Genomic DNA, 24359 nt, shown 5'->3' with positions numbered 1-24359 from the left:
TTATTGCGACTCTTTGCACAGATATATAAAATATATTATAAAAATATATTATAATAATATATTATAATATATATTATAATATATATAACGTAAATTTAGTAGGATTATCTCAAAGAGATCTTTTAGATCTTTTGTTAGTGGGACTGAATATTTATGCTTTTTGTCTTTTAGACTAGAGAAGTTGAAATAAAATCACATATAAGGTTATTTTCTAAATGCATTATTATTTCACGGACTTGTGACACGTATTCACATTCAGTTTTTTTTTAAACTGATACTACTTTAATAGAAACACAAAATTAATATAGATGTAACACTTCATATCATTTTATAGTTTATATGTATGCCAGAAATCTAAAAGGCGGTCTTGTAATTGTATTGAGTAATATTCCTGTACTTAGTATTTCTGTGGTCGTCAAAGCGTGATATTAAAAGGCGACCTTAAATAAATAAATTATAAATATACAAAGTTTATTAAATTTAAATATATAATTGATGTATCAAGATTATCACAATCATGACAAAAGAACAACAATAAACAATACATTGACAGTTCAGGGATCGAACGAACTCTTTAAGTTAGTTTTGTAAAACAATTATATATCGAAGTTTGAAACAAAACCTACTTTACAAGATTAGCCGTAACAACATTACAAAGTGCCACTTTTGGCTATTTTGCTAGAAACAGCGTCACAGTGATTGCTACACTCTTGCGCATCGACAGCAAAAAGTGATTTACTGTTACACTTGATGCTGATTACTCGAGATGTCCTTGAATATTGAGTAATTACGTATATCTAGTTTATGGCATACATAAACATTTGTTACAAATATCATAGTAAATTTTTTTATGAAATGTTACTACTCGTATTATTTTTATGCACCTAGAACCATTTCTGACGCATATAGAACACAGCTTTGGTTTATAGACATGCTAATGAAAAGGTTTTAGGGTTAAAACACCATTACTTAAGTTACCGCACATACTATAGGACCTGATCGCTTTTAAAGTAAAAAACGGTATTTGATTGAAGGTCGCTAGACTTGGTTTGTAGACGTTTATGGTCATTTTTAATATTTTTTTCAACACAGAACACACATTAACTGTTTTCGCAGAAGATACGTAAACTTGGGTCTTCTTGGGATCACATTAGACTAGATATAGTCGACTCCACTCCACTCAACTCGAGTCCGTGACTCCACGTAGCAGATTTTGGACTTTAAAACCAGTTTGGCGAAAACTGACCGAGAAATACCTGCATAGAGAAATATTTATATAGCAATGAATGTTCTAATGTCATTTATGTACGGAAGAAAAAGGGTCGGAGATAAGACACAGCCCCAGCATTCACAGGTTTGAAATCGTATCATGTTCCGTCAATATTGACCTTAATTGATGCTTCAATTGGCCAGAAAGCTGGATGATGAAGATGTTAGAGGTACGTAGAACAATTCCAATCAAATTAGACATGCTATTTATATTAATTCAATATTAGAATTTAATATTAATTTAAAAAAAAATACATATGACTTTAATCAAACATAAAATAGTAAAACAACGAGAAAATGTCAATATCTTTTAACATAAGAGGGTCATGCAATAATAAATGAAATACAGAAGGTCATCATTTCTTTTACTAGTCAAGGTGATTATTACTCTCATTTGGTGCCGTTAAGCAAGAGTTTGAGCAACTAGATACCAAATCATTGTTCGTAATTACGTATTGATTGTATATATTGTATTAGCCAATTTTTTATGGTAGTTAAATTGTATTTTAATTGTTTTCAGTCACGGAAGTCTTTATTTTAATTTGTTTGAAATTTTGATTACTAGCATTGTCGACATCTCGAGTTCTTGTCGAAATGATTCGGTCTTTATGAAAAGAAACGATACGATCCTTCTTTTCCTCTGACCAAATTAGTTGTTCGGTCAAATGAAATGCTTAATCATCATTTCATGAGCTCATTTTCTCGCATTAAATCGGTGAACAATATTCCGGGACTTACTTTCAGGTAATCAATGTAAAAACTCTTAGGAACACCCTCTGTATTCAATCGGTATCTCATATCTGAGCGATGTAATCAGCAAGGAAACATTTGGAGCGGACAATCTGTTTCCACCACTTTCTGTCTAGCGTCCACTATTAGTATCTCCAGGTTCTCATAGCCTCTGCACAATGTATGGCAGAAGAATATTAATTCCTTGTCAGCATATGGTAGACAGGTGAGTCCGTAAGCGGATATGGGTGAAGAACGATGTTTTGGTTCTACGACGGGTATTGTTTCTCCTACTTTTGAGTAATCGCTTAACCTGCACCCATTGGAACTGATGCGATGCAGATTGCAATACGTGTTACAACACTTCAAATCTTTACGTAACCGGTGTTTTAGCGTGACGTATGACCTAAGTGAATTATCACTTGCAACCCTGCTTGCACATCAGATGCAAAGAGGGTTTTATGCAACCTTTAGTTTGCGAATCACTCACTATATCTGTGTTAATACTAGATTTGATACAATTCATTGGAGTGTAAGTTATAAAAATATGTTTCTTTAATTATCTATAGTATTTATTAGAATGTACTTAAAAAAGGAAATCATCGACACGTCTATATTGTCATGTTTTTCTAGTAGTTAATCATAGATATATGACTACAACACAAACAAAAAATAACAACTTTTCAACGAGGTATGGAACGTGTAGTGAATTTAAAACTACATAATAAAAGAAGTACAAAAATAAGAAAGTAAATAAAAATTTTTGATCCCATTTCAAAAAATAAAGTGGCAATGAGCGTGCCTCACCGCTCGCATGAAGAATGGTAGATGGACAAACAGGATAACAAGTTGAAAAGGGTCAGCAGAGAGGAGAAAGAAGCACACTCTTGCACGGGGGACTGATGGCCTTAAAGAAGTTGTGGAGTGACTGAAATAAAAATGCTCAAGAGAAATTATTATTATTCCATGATATAATAAATGTTAATATTGATAAATTATGCAAGACGCTTTAATAAAGATCACGATTGACACAGCCTGTTGTTTTCGATATTGAAAATCCGGTTTTAGGTATCAACAAAGTTTCAACTATAATAATGCGCATATTTGTTACGGAAGAGTGGGTTAGAGCTAACCATGGACACCTGCATCATGATATGGGCCTTGAAAAATAATATCGGTATTTAATAATGCATTTATGGCATATAAATCTAAGTCCAGGCTTTAACTAAAGTATAAAGTAAGTTTAGAGAACCAAATCTAAGCCAGATTTGGTTCATTTTTTTTAAGATAAAGGCTATCGTGGGCTTTAAGGATGTAAAGCAAAGGGAAAAACTTTTAGGTATGGATTACTTTTCTATATATATTTTTTATTTTTTTAGAACAGGAGGCAAGCGGCCAGGAGGCATTTATTATTATTATTATTACTATGTAGGTTAAGGAAAATGTAAACACTGCATATTTGTGTGTTTTAAAATTTATTTTTAATAAATAATTTTAAGTAAAGTAACGTTCTTGTATCTTCCAGACATTTGGAGAGAATTATGTATGAATTATGTATTAAAAATGAAAATAAACGTTGTTCGAGATATATAATTTTTATTTACTAAAATTTGATCCAAAATATTTTACTCGGCTTCGTTATTTTTGGTTAAAGATTGCTTAGTTTTACTTGGGTTATGTAAGACGCATTTTTCTTTTTATTTATACCTTATTCTTAGTTTTATTTGTGAATAATGTAATGAATTTAAGATTACTTGTTATTATTTTACAAATTTATTATTTAAATCACGTTTATTTTTAAATAATATTTATATTCAATTTACAAGCTACTTTATTTTGATGATTGTACTTGATTCACGATGTAACGAATTTATGATGATATGTTATTACTTTACAATTTTATTATGTTTATAATTAATATTTATAATTTACAGTATAGATTATTTGATGATTGTATTTGTTTAATATGTTTTACTCGATGTAAGTTAGTTGATTGACTCGATACCGACAGTGACAAACATAATGAAGGGTAGTCTTGATGCGATCTAAAATAAGTGAGGTTATTCGGACCGATCCGCTTGACGAAGACGGACGTTAAATTGTAAGCTGTGTGGTTGTTTAAGGATAAGAAGTGTTGGAAATATACTTAGTTATTGTTGTAACAAAGCAGGCGTTTATTATTATACACCGAGAATCGAATAGAGAGAATTTATCTCAATTCAGAAGTGGCATAAGACCCAATCTAAGTCTAGAAAACAATAACACCACAAATAATGACTCGCAAAGCCACAACTAAAGATATTGAAATGAGACTGAAACAGGCTTTGTTGGAGCAGAAGAAATTGCAGGATCTCAATAATAGATTGCTGCAAGAACGCGAGGACAGTGAACGGGAATTCAGAATATTGTTAGGAAAAACAGTGAACTTAAATGTGAACTATCTGAAATACATATGAAATATTCAGATATTGTGGATCAGTGTGTGCATTTACAGGATTGACTCTTATAAACAGTGCTATGATACTCAGGAACAGGCTTTGAATTGCACCAGTGACTTGGAATTAACTTTGTCAGAGGCACATAAAACTGTCCAAATACTTGAAAATAAGGTTGCCATAGAAGCTAATGCCTCTCAGAGCTTGTTCAGTAAGTTAAAAAGCTGTGATCCAGGTATTGTAAATGAACTATGTAACAATATTGATCTGTGGGTGCAATAAGTCATACCCAATCGGTTCCCTATTCACAAGTAGGAAAAGAATTAAAAAAAAATTATGTCCGGCTTAGTAAATTTATTAATAAAAACCAAATGTATAGATACGTTACAATTAGGTCACATGAAACTAAAATATTTTGTTAGTGTACTTATTTGAATTTATAAAAGCTTACCATGATTATATGAATGTAATGAATAATTGATAAAAACCAAATGTATAGATACGTTACAATTAGGTCACATGAAACTAAAATATTTTGTTAGTGTACTTATTTGAATTTATAAAAGCTTACCATGATTATATGAATGTAATGAATAATTGATAAAAACCAAATGTATAGATACGTTACAATTAGGTCACATGAAACTAAAATATTTTGTTAGTGTACTTATTTGAATTTATAAAAGCTTACCATGATTATATGAATGTAATGAATAATTGATAAAAACCAAATGTATAGATAGGTTACAATTAGGTCACATGCAACTAAAATATTTTGTTAGTGTACTTATTTGAATTTATAAAACCTTACCATGATTATATACCGTGCGTCAGGAGATCGCACGTAGTCGGACGGCCGAATGTAATGAATTTAAGATTACTTGTTATTATTTTACAAATTTATTATTTAAATCACGTTTATTTTTAAATAATATTTATATTCAATTTACAAGCTACTTTATTTTGATGATTGTACTTGATTCACGATGTAACGAATTTATGATGATATGTTATTACTTTACAATTTTATTATGTTTATAATTAATATTTATAATTTACAGTATAGATTATTTGATGATTGTATTTGTTTAATATGTTTTACTCGATGTAAGTTAGTTGATTGACTCGATACCGACAGTGACAAACATAATGAAGGGTAGTCTTGATACGATCTAAAATAAGTGAGGTTATTCGGACCGATCCGCTTGACGAAGACGGACGTTAAATTGTAAGCTGTGTGGTTGTTTAAGGATAAGAAGTGTTGGAAATATACTTAGTTATTGTTGTAACAAAGCAGGCGTTTATTATTATACACCGAGAATCGAATAGAGAGAATTTATCTCAATAGTAACGTCCACAATTTTTAATTTTATAGTCAATGTTTTTTGCGTTTTGTGAACGATTGTTAGGCAAGGTATCCGTATCAAATCAAATCAAAATATCTTTATTCATTTAGGTAAACATGTACACTTATGAACGTCAAGAAAAACAAATTAAATTAATCGTAAATTTACATTTACCACCACCATTTATCAGTCAAACATCTCTTTGTTCCCAAACTAATACAGTTTGTCCAAATCCTTACGACAGACAATTGTGACCCTTTCTTCTTAGTAAGAAAACATTGTATCGACGGCCACCGAACCGATGATTAATGTTTAATAATTTAACATTTTCTTTTTAAAGCCACTTTGTTTCTTAACTGTACTTGTTACGGATAAAAATAAGCTTTCATACAGTTCATAAGCTATTTATATCTTAGATATATAGTGGTAAACCTTCAATGCTATTTCACATTTATATATTTATTACGTTATTCTATAGCTAAATAAAACTATTTATAAAAACAAACAATAACACTAAAGATATAGCTAAAGTTGAAATGCATAATATTTACAAAAAAGGTATATATATATAAATGTTTGATTTACAAAAGGGAAAAAGCAAAAATGAAAATTCAATACATTTAACTAGTTTGGCTTAAAGCGTAAAAGTAAGTGTATGTACGTGAAGATGTGAGGATTGCTTATGGTAGGGGAGCCCACGATGCTAAATGGGGATTTACTCGAGCGTCGTGGAGATCTATTGGGTTGCAAAGTTTAGATGATAAGAAGAAAAAAATGTTATATGATATATACTTTTTCATCGGTGGGGGAAGCGGCTATAGATTTTTAAATATGTAAAAAAAAACTGTTGTATGGACATCCTCGAGCGCGTCAGATATTGATAACATCAATAGCCTACGTATTTTTTATAATGTACGTAAGTTAATCTGATCGTTTGCGAAAATGAAAAAAATAAATTTTATCGAGCGCGTCAGATTTACTAAGGGAGTGTTAAGTGCATCAAAAAAAACCTTTCATTCACTAATCTGACGATTTCGATGAGACGCAACCTCGAGGCCATTTTGATAGTTTGAGCTCGCTGAGCCAAAATAAAGAAAGTCTGATAGAATTTTCTGAGAACACTATTTTTGAAATTTTCAAACTTTTGAATGCATCAAGCAATTTTCACGCGGTTGACGGCGATCGACGCTTTTTTTAAGCTTTAACTATTCAAAAACGATAATCCGATATGAAATGTCGAAGTTATGTGAAAGAAACACTTTTTTGGTTTTCTTTCGTTCACGATATCTCTCGAACGAATCAACCGATTTTGACCAGTGTGGTGGCGATCGACGTCGTTTTTCAAGCTCAAAAATGGATTAGTTTATATTATTTTTGAAGTTGATGGATAAAGCCGTTTAAAAGTTATTCTAAAAAAACCACTTTCAAAAAAAACAAATTGTTATTTTTTTTGAGATTTTTCAAAATTTCTCAAAATCTATCGGTCCGAATCGGTTCAAATTCACAAGAAATCTAATTTTTTTTTACGTCACTCTCAAATTGTCAGATTAGTGGAATATACACTTTTTAGGATGTAATTAACTCACACTACCTTAATCTGACGCGCCCGAGAATTTCTGATGATCAATTTTTTTTACTAATCTGATCCTGTATCCTTCTCGGGCAGCCTTATATATGGGCCTCATATTTGTTGTAGGTACTTAACCGGGTACAAGGTATCCCTCTGTATATTAATCTGCCGCGCTTTAGTAAATCCCGAAATCCCCGCTTGGGCTCCCCTACTATTATGATACAGGTGATTTTGCGTTACGTAGATTCTTAATACTTGTTTTAACTATATACAGAGATAAGCTAAACAAGTCGATGCTTGAAAATTGGTCGTTATATGTCCATCACGTATAATCTTTGGTTTTGTGGATGACAAGTTCTGAATTAAAGATTTCCGCTACATACTTGGGAGGTCAAAGGTTAATTGAAATTTTACAAAGATTTAAGTATATCTTCCTTAAAGTGGGTTAGCTTTTTTGAAGCAAGTTCATGACAAAAGAAAAAACCAAAACAAACAAAAATTTCCTTTATTAAGTAAGTAAATAGTCTTAAATCTACATTTTAGTACATCCCTTTTAAGTTCTAGAACCTGTGTTAGGGATGAACGCTCTTTCCTATATGTTGATACTTAACTTACTTAACAAAGTTCTATAAACAAAACAGTGTAAGTAGTTAAATAAATAACATATTTTAAAAACCCAAATCTAACAAAAGTTTACATTAAATCTTAATAACTACACAAGTAGGGTAGATAAAAATTTAAATCATGAATAATTTTAATTATAAATTACTTCAAACTAATAACATGTTGTCAGATTATAAATACCATTTGATAGAAATAATCATTAAAACATATATGTAAAAGCTTTGTTGTTAAAATGAGAAATTATATACATTTTTGATTCACTTATTCTGATGTCATTTAACAGTAAATATAAATATTTCACAAATAGTATTTTGTAAATAAAACTACATATACAAATGTACATTTACGCAGTTTATTTGTGTTGTTAAACGTATATTAATATAAGTATAACAGATATGTGTAAATTAACTATATCATCAATATTCATTTACAACCTCATATCATCTCAATGTGAACGATGTCTCTAAATTTTTATCAATAAAACATGATTTTCCGCCAATACTTATGTTATATGTTAGTATATTAACAGCTCGAAACCTATATACCCGCGGAATTTTGGATAAAACGTCCCTTAACAATCACTATTAGGACATAGCAGGGTTGTGAAACAGTATAGTCGGTGAGTCCGTTCTTGGTTCAGTAGTGAGCGAACGCTGGAACAACCTGCTTTGCCGCGCAAGCCTACGTGACCTTCAGGTGAGTGTGGCAACATCTTCAACTTAACCTTCAGAATTTGTAATATTTGACTGGTTTTACCATATTGTATTTATTTGTGGCCCGTTGTGGATGGCTTTTTGGTGTTACTGCAACCTGGAAATATTGTTGTAGACAAGCGGTCATGACCCCTTAACCAGTAAAAGCAGCATGGACCTTTTTCTTTTGAGCTTTGGCCTAATTCTAAAAATACTGTCGATAATTTTTTTAAGATTTTAATACGTACGTAATTTGTTTTAAGCTACACTTAAGACGGGATTTTATTATTAAAGCGATTTTCAGTTTTCTTTGAATTTTATTAAAAATTATAAAGCTACATTTTGCTTTGTTTATAAAACACATAATTTATAAAAAAACTACATAGGGAAGTTGCCCTATTTTAAATAGACATTCAATAAATTAATATTTTCGAGTCTTTGCAGTAAGTGCGAACCATGCTGTCACATTTTTTCTACATTCAAATGAGCCATTGTATTTTTTATAAAAATAATGATGAAACTCCAAAATTTTCACATAAAACTATAGTTATAAATGTTTCCGCGTTTATAAAGGTTTTATCTTACTGAGAGATTGCCCGATACCTATATTTTGAAACATTCTATGTTAATACACCTCCCGGTGTATAGTGGTTTAATAATTACTAAATATATCCTTAATGCAAGAAATAGAAGCATCCTTATGACACTTTTATCCGATATATATAATCGTTGTATTTAGATTATTAGCAATAAGTCACCATGTGATAGGTTAACTATTTTTTTATTGTACGTTGAGAGTAAACAAAAGTTCCACTATTAGATAGTTTCTATAGTATACTAGCCGACTCGACATAAACTTAAAAATATTTCAGAAACAAAGTGTTTATTATTCTAATGCTTTATGCTATACAATATTATTAGTTTGTTTTTCTGTATATCAGTAAATTCAATAAAACTATTGTATTCTTCTTTAAAACCAAGTATACTAAGTGTTATATTAGTAAAGTGTATGTAAGTCTATCCAAACTTACCATAATTCCATATTAAATTAAACTTTAATAAAATGTTTATTAGATCTGAACTAACGGTGATGTGGACTAAGAAATTATTTTTTTTTAAATTAAACGATTTGTGTAAACGATATTCATTTTTATTACATTCTCTTCACATTCTGTCAAACGCCAAAAGGTACATTATAAAAAAAGTATCCTGACTATTGTTGGTTAAGCATTCTTAAAAATTTCTAATTTTACGCGCAATTTTCTTAATTTTTTCTTCCTTCATTTAAAAACAACACCACAACGTCCGACAAAAACAAACACAATAATTAATAATCCGCCAGTGCGTGATGCCATTACCAAGGGAAATAGGGATTCATTTTTATATATGTAGATAAGTTAATTCTTTAATGATGTAGTTTTTTAGTTTTTCGTAATTAATTTATTGTTTGTGTGAATGTTTTATTAGTTATGCATTATTATTGATTAAGGGACACCTACAAGAATGTGATTTTTTCGCAAATAACTATTACAAAAACAGTACCAAATTCTGGGAGTGAAATCGATTGGATTTTGACTCAAAATCGCCATGGCCTTGTAATCTATTAATCGCTGCTATAGGTGAAGTGAGTTCACGAGGGAATTCGGTTGTTGACATTTACGACTAGAATAAAATAGCAAACTGACCAGACTGATCAGGCAAATACTTTTCAAAACAAATGCTCCCGGTGTGGGACCAGCTTTAAATTAATCGTTACGTCATAATGTATCATTTTCTTGATTTGGGATTCTGTTTGCGGACGAACAGTTTATTATCGTGCGTGGGCGTCATTCCAGACGTGACTCAAAATCTACGTATTTAAATTAATTTAATCGTCAGAAGAATCAGCAACGTGTATTGACTCAATATGTCTTTGATTAAGCTCTATTCCGTTCAAATATCAATTCATAAATAAACAACAATTATCAAAACTGTATATTAATGTCCAGATAAGGTAAATTAGATGGCTACAAAATAATGAAGACTGTAGTCTGTAAGGAACTATGTAAAATTTTTTTTGTCAGGAAACCCAATGACTAAGGGACACTAAAAATTTATGTAAATAATCATAGATCACACCGCACCTTTTCGTAACAAGTTTTTCTTGTTCTAAATTCGAATTTTTAAATTAGAATAATTTTAAAGAATTCCCTGTAAGCTTTTATCAATTATTTAATTATTTATATTTATACAATTATTTTTAAATTAAGGTAATATTTAGATCACCTTTATTGTGTTTAACCCTTTTAGTAAAATTTATGTAACACGTAAAAACGATGGGATTTAATTTAAGATAATTTAGAATACACATTTCAAAGACTATTGTAAATTTAGATTATGTTCTGCTTATACTTTGAAGCGACTTTAATAACTTCATTAGAAATAAGCAATCTAGACACGTTAGTAGAATTACGTTTATTACTATATTTTTATTTATTATTATTAATTGTTTATAAACAATACTTGGCACTCATTTTTGTAGTATTATTTAAAATATCATTACTAGTAGAGTATCTATATCAAAAGTAAAAAAATAAACGCGCGAAACGTATCGAATGATTTTTTTGAATAAAGATTTTTGTTTTTTTTCGGCTAATACGCCCGTGTTGATGTTCGTGAACGATATTTTTAGTAATTGAATGCAAAAGACTACCAATAAACATTCTAAATTCGAATCACACAATCACTAAGAATAAAAAAAAGCTTTTTTAGATATTCAGAAACTAGATATATTTGGATAAATGTCAAAATCATTTATATGATATACTTTTGTTATTATTTTTTATCGGCCAGTAACTTCTTCATACGTTCGTGAACGACCTCATTTGTGATTGAAAGTTAAGGATTACCAATAAATGTTCCAAATTCAAATCACACAATAAGAATACAGAAGATACTTTAGCTATTAAAGAACAAGATCTTTTTGGTAAATTTATCCAAAAAGATCTAGTTCTTTAATAGTTAAAGTATAAAAAAATATTTTGATACTTTATAAGTACTTTTGTCATTATTTTGTTATCAACAAGCATCGTGTTGATTATGAGTAGCCGAGTATGAAACAAAATGATAAGTTTTCATATACTATTCAACCTTAACACTAATATGACCGCGAAACGACAATTATACGCCAATTAGATGATTTAACAATAGTTTTGTCAAGTTCATTTTTAATTACTTTTGATACGTAAATAACAATAATAATATATAATAAACTAAGAACATGTAAGGAAATATATCAACTGACTGGCAGTTATGGTTACCTTGTATTACGACCTTTTAGTACTTAAAAACCTAATTTAAGGTTATTATTTGCATTAGCTAACCACGAATTAAAATTTCAGACTGACGGATATAGAAAAATGGAAAAACTTTACAAAATAAATAAAAAAGAATCACAAAATATGTTGCTAAGCTCAAAACCCGAAGCGGGTTTTTAAATTGTTTTTTATTTAGTAATAAGGTATTTATTCCCGAAAAGCGAACAATCTCTATGGGGTGGATTAGAAAAAAATCCATATGTTGCTATTCAAAAGGTCGGTTGACTAAAAATAATTATATTCAGGCGAATTAAGTTGCAGGGGCTGCTGAAGGTATATGTGATTTATGAATGACATAAGTCGATATTACGAGTGCAATTTATAAAAGGTTTTACTTGTTCAGTACTCGCATAAAGAACAAGCAATCTAACAAGTTATCTAAAAATACAATAACGTAACGTAACGTAAAACACGTAACGTAAGCAGTGGACTTGAGGAACAATACCAGTGAATAATTAACGCTGTGTAGAAAATTGTTTAGATTTTATACTGGAGTCATTGTGCTCTAGAACTTATCCTACGGCTACAAAATTTAATCAATTGCTTGGTGAAAGAAACAGGGCAGTGAAATACCTTAGTCTGAACAGATCTATGGTAAATGTATGTGGGTCTTTGTTAGATAGATTAAATTACTAAAAGAATTAAAATATCTTCCGACTACAGTTTTGATAAATCGAGTGTATTACTGGAATAAAAATATTATTAAATAAATGATTATTTGCGTGAGAAATTTAATGACGTATGATATGATATGTACGATACAAATAATATAAGAATTTCCTTTAAAGACAAATTTAGGTCGGTAGAATATGAGAAATTACGATTCTACCACCTTACACATTTTTGTACTATTTTCCTGCAATAAATTATTATTATTATTACAATTGAATTAATGATACTCAATACGACTGTTAGATGAATACAATAAATATAATATTTCTTTTTCAAAATTTTAAAGTAGCATTAATATTAAAGTAAAAACCCTACCAATAATCATTGTTTAATATACAATAAATTACATAAAACAATAGATATTTTATATTTATTAGAAACAAAACTTCCCACAAGTAAACAAAACAATAAATTTAATTGAAATCAATGAACAAACTTGTGATATTGTACAAATCGTTTTCATGTGTAATTTATGAGATGTTTAAAAAATTTAATGACTATAATAAATTATTATTAATAATATCGTATTTTTAATATTCATAGCCTATAAAGTAGTAATAATAATCTCAAGAGAAATAGAAAACTTTATAAGTTACTATAAGTATAACTTTATAGAATATTTTTTTTAGATGTGATACTAAAAATGTAACTTAATGTATGATTATAATCTATGAAGTTCCATAATTCAGAGCGACGTAGGGCAGTTATTCTGATCCGTTATACATAAATTGTAAAAATAAAATAGACAACTATAAAACAAACTTTTTAATAAAGAATTATGTTTAGTTAAAAAGAATGTGTGTGTGTATGGGGTATACATATAACAGGATTCCGTGTGTGGGCAGCATGGGCAGCTAGTCTCTTCTTTTTGACATCGGTACTTGACAATAATTTCTACGAACACATTTTATAAGTAAACATTGTTGCACAATAAGAATATTTTCCGTTTCTGATGTTATTTAAAATTGTTTTTGAAAGTGCATTGTTTTGAATCGTTACTGAAATTTGGTTTCTAAGAAATTGGTCAAATATATCTAAAGGAGAAAAGGCAGGCGAATTAATTTTTCGCGTTTTTTGCGTAGCTTACTTTGCGTTGTGTATGATGTGGTGTGGTCGCTGTTTCCTTCAAAAATCGTCTAATTGTTATTAAGTATAGTTGTCTAACCGTTTAAATTTTTTTTTCATTGTAAAATATTGAGTTTGAAGAGCGAAAAGGTTTCGTATAGGATATCTTAAGAAGCGTTTGGGAACGCACAAAAAACCAGTGAGAGGGTTACAGTGCTTAATTTTGTCTAAGTATATATAATAGCTCCATCATCCGTAGACAGTGAATTTCTACACTTAAGAAAATTAATATTTAAAATAAGAAATATTTAAATTTACTACCAGTTCCCAAAGAAGCCTAGAATGGGCGAGAAGAACGCCCTTTGCCTTATATCTTTTGTAACTGTTTTTTTTTGTTTTTTGTTATGTGTGTTTTTGTATAAGGCGATAAAGAATTAATAAATAAGAACTGGCAAGACTCGACACTCTGTTTATGCGTTTAAGTTTTGATATACAAGGGAATTGTAAGGAACTGCCAAAAACACGCTTCACTTGACATGTTTAAAGAATCAGTTATAATAATGAAACAAACCCTAAGCATCAGCGAGTAACATATTTTTTTAGTATAGCGCAGAACGAGCGAGAACAATACAGACACTAAGTCGATCCTAATACTTTTAAAGTTCATACACCCCATTCATAAATACATAATCCTGTGATACACTAAATTATAATTAAAATGAAATATTCAATGAAAATTTAAAATATCAATAAAAAGAAATCGTCTATTTGCAAAGTAAGTGATATTCCAATTGATTCATTATAAAAATCTGCACAAGATTTTAAAGTCGGTCAATTTAAAAAAAAATTCTTAGCAAGTTGATTGATTTATTGTTTTTCAGCCTGGATGTGATCAAACGTGGATTTGAGAATGAGTTTCAAAGTTACATTAAAATTAGTTATTTATTCAAATCAATGCTTTAAGAACAACACGAGTACTTTTACGAACATGGCTGCTATAAAAATAAATTCGTTTGTATTTTTTAAATATAATTTTAGGAATAAAAAATATATGCAACTACCGGACGTATGGTTAGTTGATTGGTCAAATTAGCCTATTGTAAGAATGTAATATGAGTTTCGCGTGTGCAATACATAGATATGAGTTAACTTTTAATTTTGAAAATCACGTTGCACCAAGTTTCTGCAAGCAATAATCTGCTATTGGGCCTTGACCTCTTTTAATCGCGTAATTATGAAGCACGGTAACATCATCAGACAGATAGTTGACGTCTAATTGTAATCAGTCAACATCAATAAGTCATCTATTTCAAATTTGGAACGAATTCGCTTTCTTTTCCTTTTGCCGTGTTCTTCATTTCGCGAAGGTTATATTGCTGTGATTCAATTGATCTTTCAAAAAAGATCGCAATCGACTCGTGTATTCCATTTTTAAATAACGGATGGTAAATTTTTCAAAGGACTACTGAGCTCTTTAATACAATATTTTATAACAAGATACGGAAGTGGCATACGTATCAATGCTATTTTTAAAGATAGAATGTCAACAAATGAATATTTTAATATTTATAAGTAATTTTTAGCTACATATATCCTATTATAAAAACACAAAATACAAAACCAAATAGTTTACGTTGATATACAAATTATATGAAACTGAAAACATAAATACATTAATAGATAAAAAAAGAAAACTGAAATTAAACAAACGATAACTAAATTGTTACAACTGATACATAAAGTCAAAGTCGTCCCGCTTTTTAAAATATTTATTATTGTCTTTGGTATTTGTGACAGAAATCAATCCTGAGACGACAGTTTTTATAAGTAAACTAAAATATGGCTTTCATTTTTTATACATTTTTATGACTAAGTTTTTATGTTACGTACAAATCGTATGTATTAAATAATTATCTTAATTATATCGCAATGAGCTGAACTTTGGTGACGTTTTGACATATAAGTGTAATGTATGTTTTGTAACTATGTATACAGAAATTGATACAATGGTATAACGAAATCCACTCGTCATTATTACAAGATTTAATTTAGCTTATTGAATCTAACATTTGCGATGTATTGTTATTATGAGAGACTTCACTTATCGCAATTTTTTTTGAACTTTAATTTTAATAAAGAATAATCGTGATTGACGATAAAGACGTAGTCGTAGTGAACGAAACTCTAGAGCAGCACTTAGATTAGCTAACTTAGCATTTAATTAAGTGTTGAAATCTCAACTTAAGCAGTCGTCAATATCAAACTTCTCATAAAATAATTGTTTGACAATAGTAGATTGACTTAGTTTTGAGTTAGCGTTCTAGAATATTGACGTATGGAACATAGGATACGATAGCTATTTGAATGGTGAGATTTTTAACTATTTTCATTTTAATAAATCTAACTTATGGCCAAACAATGGACCAGCAGCCTAATGGGTTGAGCGTGCGACTCGTGCGGTCATGCGTTCGTATCACGGCTGTACCATGGACTACATTTCTGTGTGCGAATTTAACGCTGGTTCGAGTATGGGAAACAGGAAAAGGGAATGGGGAAACAGGAAGTAGAACGCTGATCTCTTGCTTTTTTAGTAATAGTTCAAGAAAAGATTAAAAAATCCGTGGATACGGCCATGGTCTATCAAATTTGAATACTTTGCCGTGGCCATTTTGAATATCAGACTGACATTGCTCCCGAATACAACTCATAAGTTTACTATCTACCAACAACTAGTAAAAATGTAACTAAAACGTATTTATTTTTATTTCTTGCGTTATTAATTACAATGACAAAGTTTTCATTATCGAACGCTTCTGATTGCCAGCTTAAATGATATTGAATTGTTATTGAAAAAAACCTTTGAAAATTCTGTTTTATTGAGACATTTCCATTAAGTATGAAGTTAGCTTGCATGAATTCAAATTATTCCCCTTATAATGGTTAGTTTTTATTTATTGGCAATACGAATATCCATGACAACGACGTTCTTACCGACCAACAAAAGTACATATGTGGTAGATACTAGGGAATTCGCAGTAATATCAAAAAGGAAATGTCAATATGAATTATCAACTGTGTGTGTTTGACAAAGTCTATAGACATGCAAATGTTTACCAAAAAATTGGTTTGCTCAGCTTATTACATATTAATTTACGTCTAGGTATGATTATTACAGCAATGTTGGCCTAGTGGCTTTAGCGTGCGACTGTCATCTATAAGGTCGTAGGTTCAATTCCGGGCTGTCTGTGTGTGTTTATATCATCATCCAACGTGAAGCTAATTACTGACATAAATCGTTAACTTCTCGGATATTACATATGACACACACAGGATATTACAGTAGAGATAACTCTATCTCTCAATTCTGTGTCAGTAGAGTTGTAATAATCACGTATATGCAAAGAAATGCCACATAAGCCTTATTAATTTGCCCATAACTTGAAATTAAAGTTTTTTTTAAACAAGTATTTAGAAATATGTATCTATAAAACACACAAGTAAATCATCGACAAACATGGAACAACAAATGACTAAGATAATCATAGAATACCGATTAGCACTACGGCAACTGAAATACATCTAGCCTAAACTAGTGTATTTACAAAAAAAATAAAAATCCGTTGGAGTTTAAGATTTTAATGCCCATAATTTCCGCACAATGGTTTTAAATAAAAGCAATGTTATAATTTATCCTATATATAAAAACTCATTAATATATTAAAAGTTCTTAATTAATCCTTTTTTAAAAACATAAATGCAAATTGGAGGTTGGTAGTCCCTGTTTAACGGCCCATTAGGAAGAAAAAGAGTAGACCCTCGTTATTTACCTTGGAAGATGAAACAAAAGCGCGGAGAAATATTCAAAAATAGTAACGAAGATGAACTCTTCTCAGAACTTCACTCCGGAGGTGATGTATTAAAATTAAATATAATAAAATGAACTTTATTCGTGAATTTATTTCATAACGCCTACAGCTAACAAATATTATGTCATAACAAACAATTACAATAAAAATAAAGCCAAAATGGAAAACAGAATATTCACATTTACAAACGGGGAAAAATATTAAAAATTTAAATTTAAAAAAATTAAAATATTTTTTTGTCTTATAGGACTCGAATACAGTCTGTATTTAATATTTTTTAAAGAAGGTTAGTATTAAACTGTTTAAGCTCATTACACAACGCATACGACTAATTAGTATTTGATATGCTTTGTTAGTCAGATTTGGCCAAGACTATGATAAGTTTATTATCAGAGCATGACATATTCTCACTTTGTAGCTAATTATTCGTAATTGTATGTTTTATTATTAACTAATATATACATTATAAAGATTTTATTTTATTTTATTTATACGTATCACTAAAATTTGAAAAATATTCACTTTATTGTTTAAAGCAGCGTTGCTTTTCTGGCTTCAGCATACGACTGTCATCCCTGATGTCGTAGGTTCGATCCCTGGCTGTTCACCTAGATTTTATTTCTATTTGTGCATTTAACATTCGAACAGTGAAGGAAAACATCGTGAGCCGTGACTTATACCCAAAAAAGACGATGACCTGTGTCATGCACAGGTGACTCATCACCTCCTTGAATATTAGATTGACGAAATGATCATAACGCAGGACTTAAAAGGTTATGATGCCACAAAATTTAATTTTTTGATGACTGATTTAAAAAAATGTTACATGACATTTGATTATATAAGAGCTCGTTGTTGAATAAAAATTAAAATGATTAAATAATTATATGGCTATACTTCATTTTATTTCAACGTAAAAATTAAATCATTAATTTATATAGTTCTAACGAAATTATGGGACTATACGTAAACGTAATTGAATATTACTTGAATGTGAATTGTATTTATAATCTCATTAAATAGTTCAACCTTGACATCAGTACATAGTTCTCTAAACACGTAAAATTTCCCAATCTATTTGCGCGGAACTTAATAATATTTGACAGCCTTCATGGCGAAGAAAGGTCGCCACGGTCATGCAACTTGCCCAATATAAGCTTTATTTGCTCAAATAATTATCAAAATGCGCGACCGTGGTCTATTTAGCTACTACATATGTGCTGGTAACACTTACTGACCATATTTTATTGCACAAATTTTCACACCTATTGAAATAATCTAACACGCGACTTCTAATCTATAGTCATTCACGTTCATTAGTTGCGATTTGTTTAAAATCTTAGAGTCTTACAAAATACGCTATAATTGCTAGTTCACAGTGCGTCTAATTTCAAGATGTTGGGTCAAAAACGACTTCATCTGCTACGACTACTGTTGAAGACTGTACTTCATTCTTTTTAGACAGTTTTTGTGTATGGTAAGATATCATTGCGTTACTTTCAGTTAAATTTCATTTAAAAAAAGCCTTTATTTGAGTTTACAAGTCGAGTTTTACTATACCTAGTAGTAAAGAATACATTAAGTTAATTTACTCCGGCGGAGAGAACCCTCAAATTCTTTCATTGTCTCTCACCTTGGCTACTATTTTCCAATCTATCGCTATCTCTTTTACTTCATCTTCCCAAGGTCGTGGTGGGAGTCTTCTCTGATCTTTATTTTTTCTTTCCGCTATGCCATCTGCATTGAGGAGTAATTAAAAAAAATACTGTGTGTGGAAAAAGTAAAACATCGTAATGTGGAAACGAAAATAGGTAGCATTTACTATCTCCCTGTCTATTTCTATTCCTCCTCCCCAGGAGCGTTTAACGCAACCTTGTTGGAAGTCGTATTAGAAGTTTTAGTACAATAAATGACACTAATTGAAAATTTTGTTTGATAATTATATTTATAATAATTCGTTATAAATTATTGAATTTCAGAAAAAATCTTTATTAAATAGACAATGCGTGTCGCAATATTTTATTAAAAATTATGTTAATAAAGTTAGTTTATTCATGTAGTTACCTCGATTGCTTCAGGCGCGTTGAGCTCTTTTGAAAGGAACGCTTCCATCTTTTGTCTGTATTTCAATATTTAGTACCCGGTGTCATTTGTAAACTCCGTATCAATGTACAATAATTTCACAAAGTCGTTAGTTTCTTTAATTAAGAATTATATTATTATACAACAAGTTTCAAGGTTACATTTTCAATATGATCATGGCATCATTAGTAGATATCGCAGGATATTATAAAATCTATCATGGTATGACGTGTTTTATAAATAATTTAATAAAACTTAATTATAAACTCAAAAGGATCTTTATTGTGTCGACAAATTACTGTTTGCGAACATCTTTGAAACTGTATTTATATAATGTTTTTTATTTTACACTTTTTACAATCTTCTTTCAATTGGTAAATGGTCAAATACAGAACAGTAACCACTCACTAGAATAATAGCAGTATTGTACTTGGTTCATTCTCAAGGGTTACAATCCGTAGAATCATCCGAATTCCGTCTGTACAAACTAACATAGTAGTTCTCTCATTAGAATTATTTGCGAATACAGAATATACGCTTATTATTCAGAACTTGATAAATTTGGTAGTGAGATGATTAATAAAAAAAAATAGCAAAAAGCATTGCTAAATTACTAGTTTAAACTATTTTTTTTTGTATTTTGACTATATTTTCACCGTCATGTATATTAAAATTAAGCATAATTAATTAATATACTAATTATCTATATGATGTTGTGTACTTTTAATAAATAATTAAATGGCACGTTAATTTACTTTAGCTGTCTTATTAAAAACTAAAATGTCTGGCTTTATCCGAAATTATGCAAGGGATGTGAAATTACTTGAAAAAAGAAAAATGGTCAGACTAACCTAAATACTATTTTCTTAATGTAAACTCCATGCTATAGGAGATGTTTTTAAACTGAATTTAACAACAAAAACCTTAAATTCTATAGCACGCAGATATTAAAACATATTCTATGATGCACAGTGTGTATTAAGAAAAAAGTTTTGACTTTTACAGGATTAATTCTAATCATTTTAAATATGAAAAGTGTGCGGTCATCGAACTTGTCAAGTGTCCGACTGGCCAGCTCAGTGTGTCAAGGGCGCAAGTTGCGACACTGAGCAAGCGTGCGCATATTTTTATTACTTTTTAATGTTAAATTAAGTGTACAATGTACCAAGGACAATGTTTAAAGGGCATTCATACAAGTAGATTTAGGGGTATAGAAGGAAATTAAATCACGAACCGTTGGAAATTTAAAAGAAAAACCAAAAAAAAAATCAAAATGACACTATTTTGTAAATTGTATTAACCTTGTATGTTTTAATTTACTAAAACAATTAAAACCAAAATAATTTTTATTTCTAATTTTTTTATATATTATTATTCAATAAAAATTATTTATTTATTTTCATTTTAAATATTTCTATTATTACTTTGTAGGTTAAGGAAATTGTAAGTTTAAATATTTTAATTGAATTTTACTTCCACTTAATTTCATCACTTCCACCGTGACATTTCCATAAAACAGTTTGTGAAAAATTCCCTGAACTCAACTACTAACTTATTGAAGTACCATTCGGACCATTTATAGAACTTCATAACTGTCAACAACACAAAAACCTAAGATAAAATTTAGTAAACTCAGGTTAACCTAGTAATTGCGTTAAATCTCGTTCCGTTAAGTGAATTCTCGTATTTCTAGAAAGGCAGAGTTTGCGACACCAGCGCCCGGACGCTGATTGCACCACATCAATTGGATTCCGTTTAGACATGTCACCAACTCGTTCCGAGGAAATATGTCCTTATTCGTAATAAATTCTAGTAACTTCTGTATGCAATATTTGTCGTGTAGTTCATGTAAGTTAAATCGTTTGTTAGGATAGTAACTCAAGTGATGTGCGGTTGTTGGAGTAATGGGTTGTGATACTAGATAAAAACTAACTTGATTTATTTAAGATTTCATAAACCTTTGAACCTATTGGAGAGTACCGGAAACAAGAATTTGATATTAAAATTTATGAATGTATGAAAAACTAAAATTCACATTTCATACTAAACTGACGTTTTACAATTGGCTACAAGAGCGCTTCTTATTATTAAGTAAAATGTATAATATATAGGTTACGTAACTTGCGTAAATTGTTTAATTTATTAACATTAATTATATGCAACAAAAAAATTCAATACAAATAAGTTCCAATGTTTACGAAATAAATTATGAAATTATAAGGAATTGTCGTTAAAACTGAAATATCGTGGCACTAACGATTAAACCCCGGAGATGAATTCAATTATATACATACAGTTAAACATTTGATTTAATATTGTAAAATCTGCTAGTGCTCACAAAAGCGTACGAAGTAACTTATTTTGATGTTATTCTCAGAAAAATAGTTTCTAAAACATTTATTACGGATTATACCTTTTTAAAAACACATCTAAAGGAAGCTACAGATTATAAACAGATAAAAATAACACACGATAATGTGTCCGGGGAACAATGTCACTCTGCACTGTAATTAAAGAGTTCAAGTTTATTACGTCAATGTAACGTAATCATTACGAAACGTTACGTACGTGAGGAATTAACTCACTATAATTCTGGAAGCTTCATGGAATTTATTTTACCTACCATTTGTTATTCGCTCATAAAGCCGACAATGCCTGCCCGTTTGACCCCTGTTCTAAAAAAAAATCATTCCGTTGGCTCTATGACCCAAAAAGTGTCTTGGCATCCAAAATGAGAAACATCCAGAATTTCTTGTCTTGCCGCCTTCAGCCAATTGCTGGCTTTCACCTGCAGCATGTTCTCCTAGTCTGTCGATTCAGCGGTACCTATATTTCCTTTACTGCCAGATCTTGGCCTATGTACTCAAGGTTTATTTAATTTTATTTTCAGTAATATTTATCCCCATTAATAGTAATATTTGATGCATAAAACTCTGATCTTCATGAACTTTAAAGAAAGTTCCTAATTGCTCTATTCGTTTAACAAAAATAAATGGATATTATTCCAAAAGGTGCGAAAGCAGGCAGTCATATTAAAGTTCGTTCTAAAAAAATAAATACTAATGGCATGACGTAATTACAGCTGATTAAATGCTTTTCATTCACTGAAGCTGTTATGTAATAATTATAAAGTTTTATATAAAAACTATAGTCAGACAGCTAATTATAGAATGTAGATGTCTAAAGTTTTTGTTCAATATCACGAGACAAACAGTAGTTTTTGCATGTTATGTGAACAGAGAATGTATAATAAAAACAAAGTTATGTAAGTATAAATATTTTGGTTGTTTCGCACTATTTATAAACTTGTTTTTTTTAAAGAACGGCAGTAAGTAACTACAACTCATAAAGACGCTCAATGCCAGATGTCTCGCGAGTGCGTTGCCGGCCTATATTAATATAAATTGAAAAGGCCGGCAACGCACTCACGAGTCCTCTGGCATTGGGAGTGTCCATGGGCGGCGGTATCACGTAACATCAGGTGAGCTGCCCTGCCCATTTGCCCCCTGTTCTATTAAAAAAATAATTGTACGCGTTCATATACTTTTGACTTCACAATAATGTGTTATTTTTGGATACATAATACGTAAATTACTATTCCATGACACAACTGTAGGCCAGAATAATGGTGACTGATGAATAATAAAAAGATTTTGAGTGTATAATTTACGGAGAAGATCGAAGTAAATTATATTTAAGAAAGAAATCCTGATAGTCATACTAAGTTAACAAAATCAAAAAAAATAGTAAACAAAAGTTTTTTTACAGTATGACTAATTAAGCCGAAAATTTGGCAAAAAGTGCCTAAAACAATTTTTTTGTCTAGCCAAGGTTAGGTATTAATCTCACGTGCAAATCTGTGTCGTTACTCAAGATCTGTTATCCCTTCCAAGGTCTATACTCCAAAGTTTAGTAAAAAAGCAACAAGTGAATCCCGCCATTGAATAAACATGTTATACGTATTCGAACGGTCGCAGTCCATTATGTTCTTATCTATGTAATATACATAATATTAAATAATATAGGTTGTGTATGGAGACAGCAGAACGAGAGAACCTTTTAGAACGATTCCTAGGAACCTCCTTTGTACTGCACCCGAGGTTTTTGAGTGTACTTAGTCTCTGAATAGCAGAGATTCTGGTGAGAGAACTTTTGGTGGCAAATGCAAATCCATTTCTAAAATAATTCCTTTTCTCAATTTACGGTTTTTTACGTTTTAAGGAAATTAACCATATAGTTAGGAACATTTTCTCTAGTAAATGTCGCTACGAACATTTAATTTAATATAATTAAAATAAATGAGTTAGTTAGTTAAAGCCCTATAACCCCTAGGTGGGGCAGAGGGCGTCTACGTGAGTGAGTCTCCATCTCGTTCGGTCTTGAGCCTCGTATTTCACCTCGCTCCAAGTCCTACCGGCTCTCTTTGCCTCGCGCCAGGTTTCCTTGGGATGGCCACGCTTTCGCTTTCCTTGCGGGTTCCAATCAAGCGCCTGTATTATAAAATAAATGAACTTATTTGGAAATGGGCACATCCAAGGAGCAGGAAAGTATTAAACTGGTTCCCAAGGTACTATAAACGAAGAGATGAAGACAGAAGGAAGAGAGGCCAAATTCTTATTATATACGTATATTCTTGTTGCAATAGAGAAACCT

General features: G+C 30.3%; 1 protein-coding gene across 1 annotated transcript in view; it reads left to right on the top strand.

Moving 5' to 3' along the window:
- The first annotated feature begins 8562 nt into the window (after positions 1-8562).
- LOC110998396 (elongation of very long chain fatty acids protein 7) overlaps positions 8563-24359 on the top strand; it is a 43911-nt gene continuing 28114 nt past the window's right edge. Inside the window, exon 1 of the mRNA XM_022267041.2 lies at positions 8563-8669. The gene's annotated coding sequence lies outside the window, so the exon portion shown is untranslated. The remainder of the gene's footprint in view (positions 8670-24359) is intronic.

The sequence above is a fragment of the Pieris rapae genome, chromosome 16, assembly GCF_905147795.1.
Source record: "Pieris rapae chromosome 16, ilPieRapa1.1, whole genome shotgun sequence".
Classification (NCBI taxonomy): domain Eukaryota; kingdom Metazoa; phylum Arthropoda; class Insecta; order Lepidoptera; family Pieridae; genus Pieris; species Pieris rapae.
Note: the sequence above shows the minus strand (reverse complement) of the source record. Positions and strands in the feature narration are given on the sequence as shown.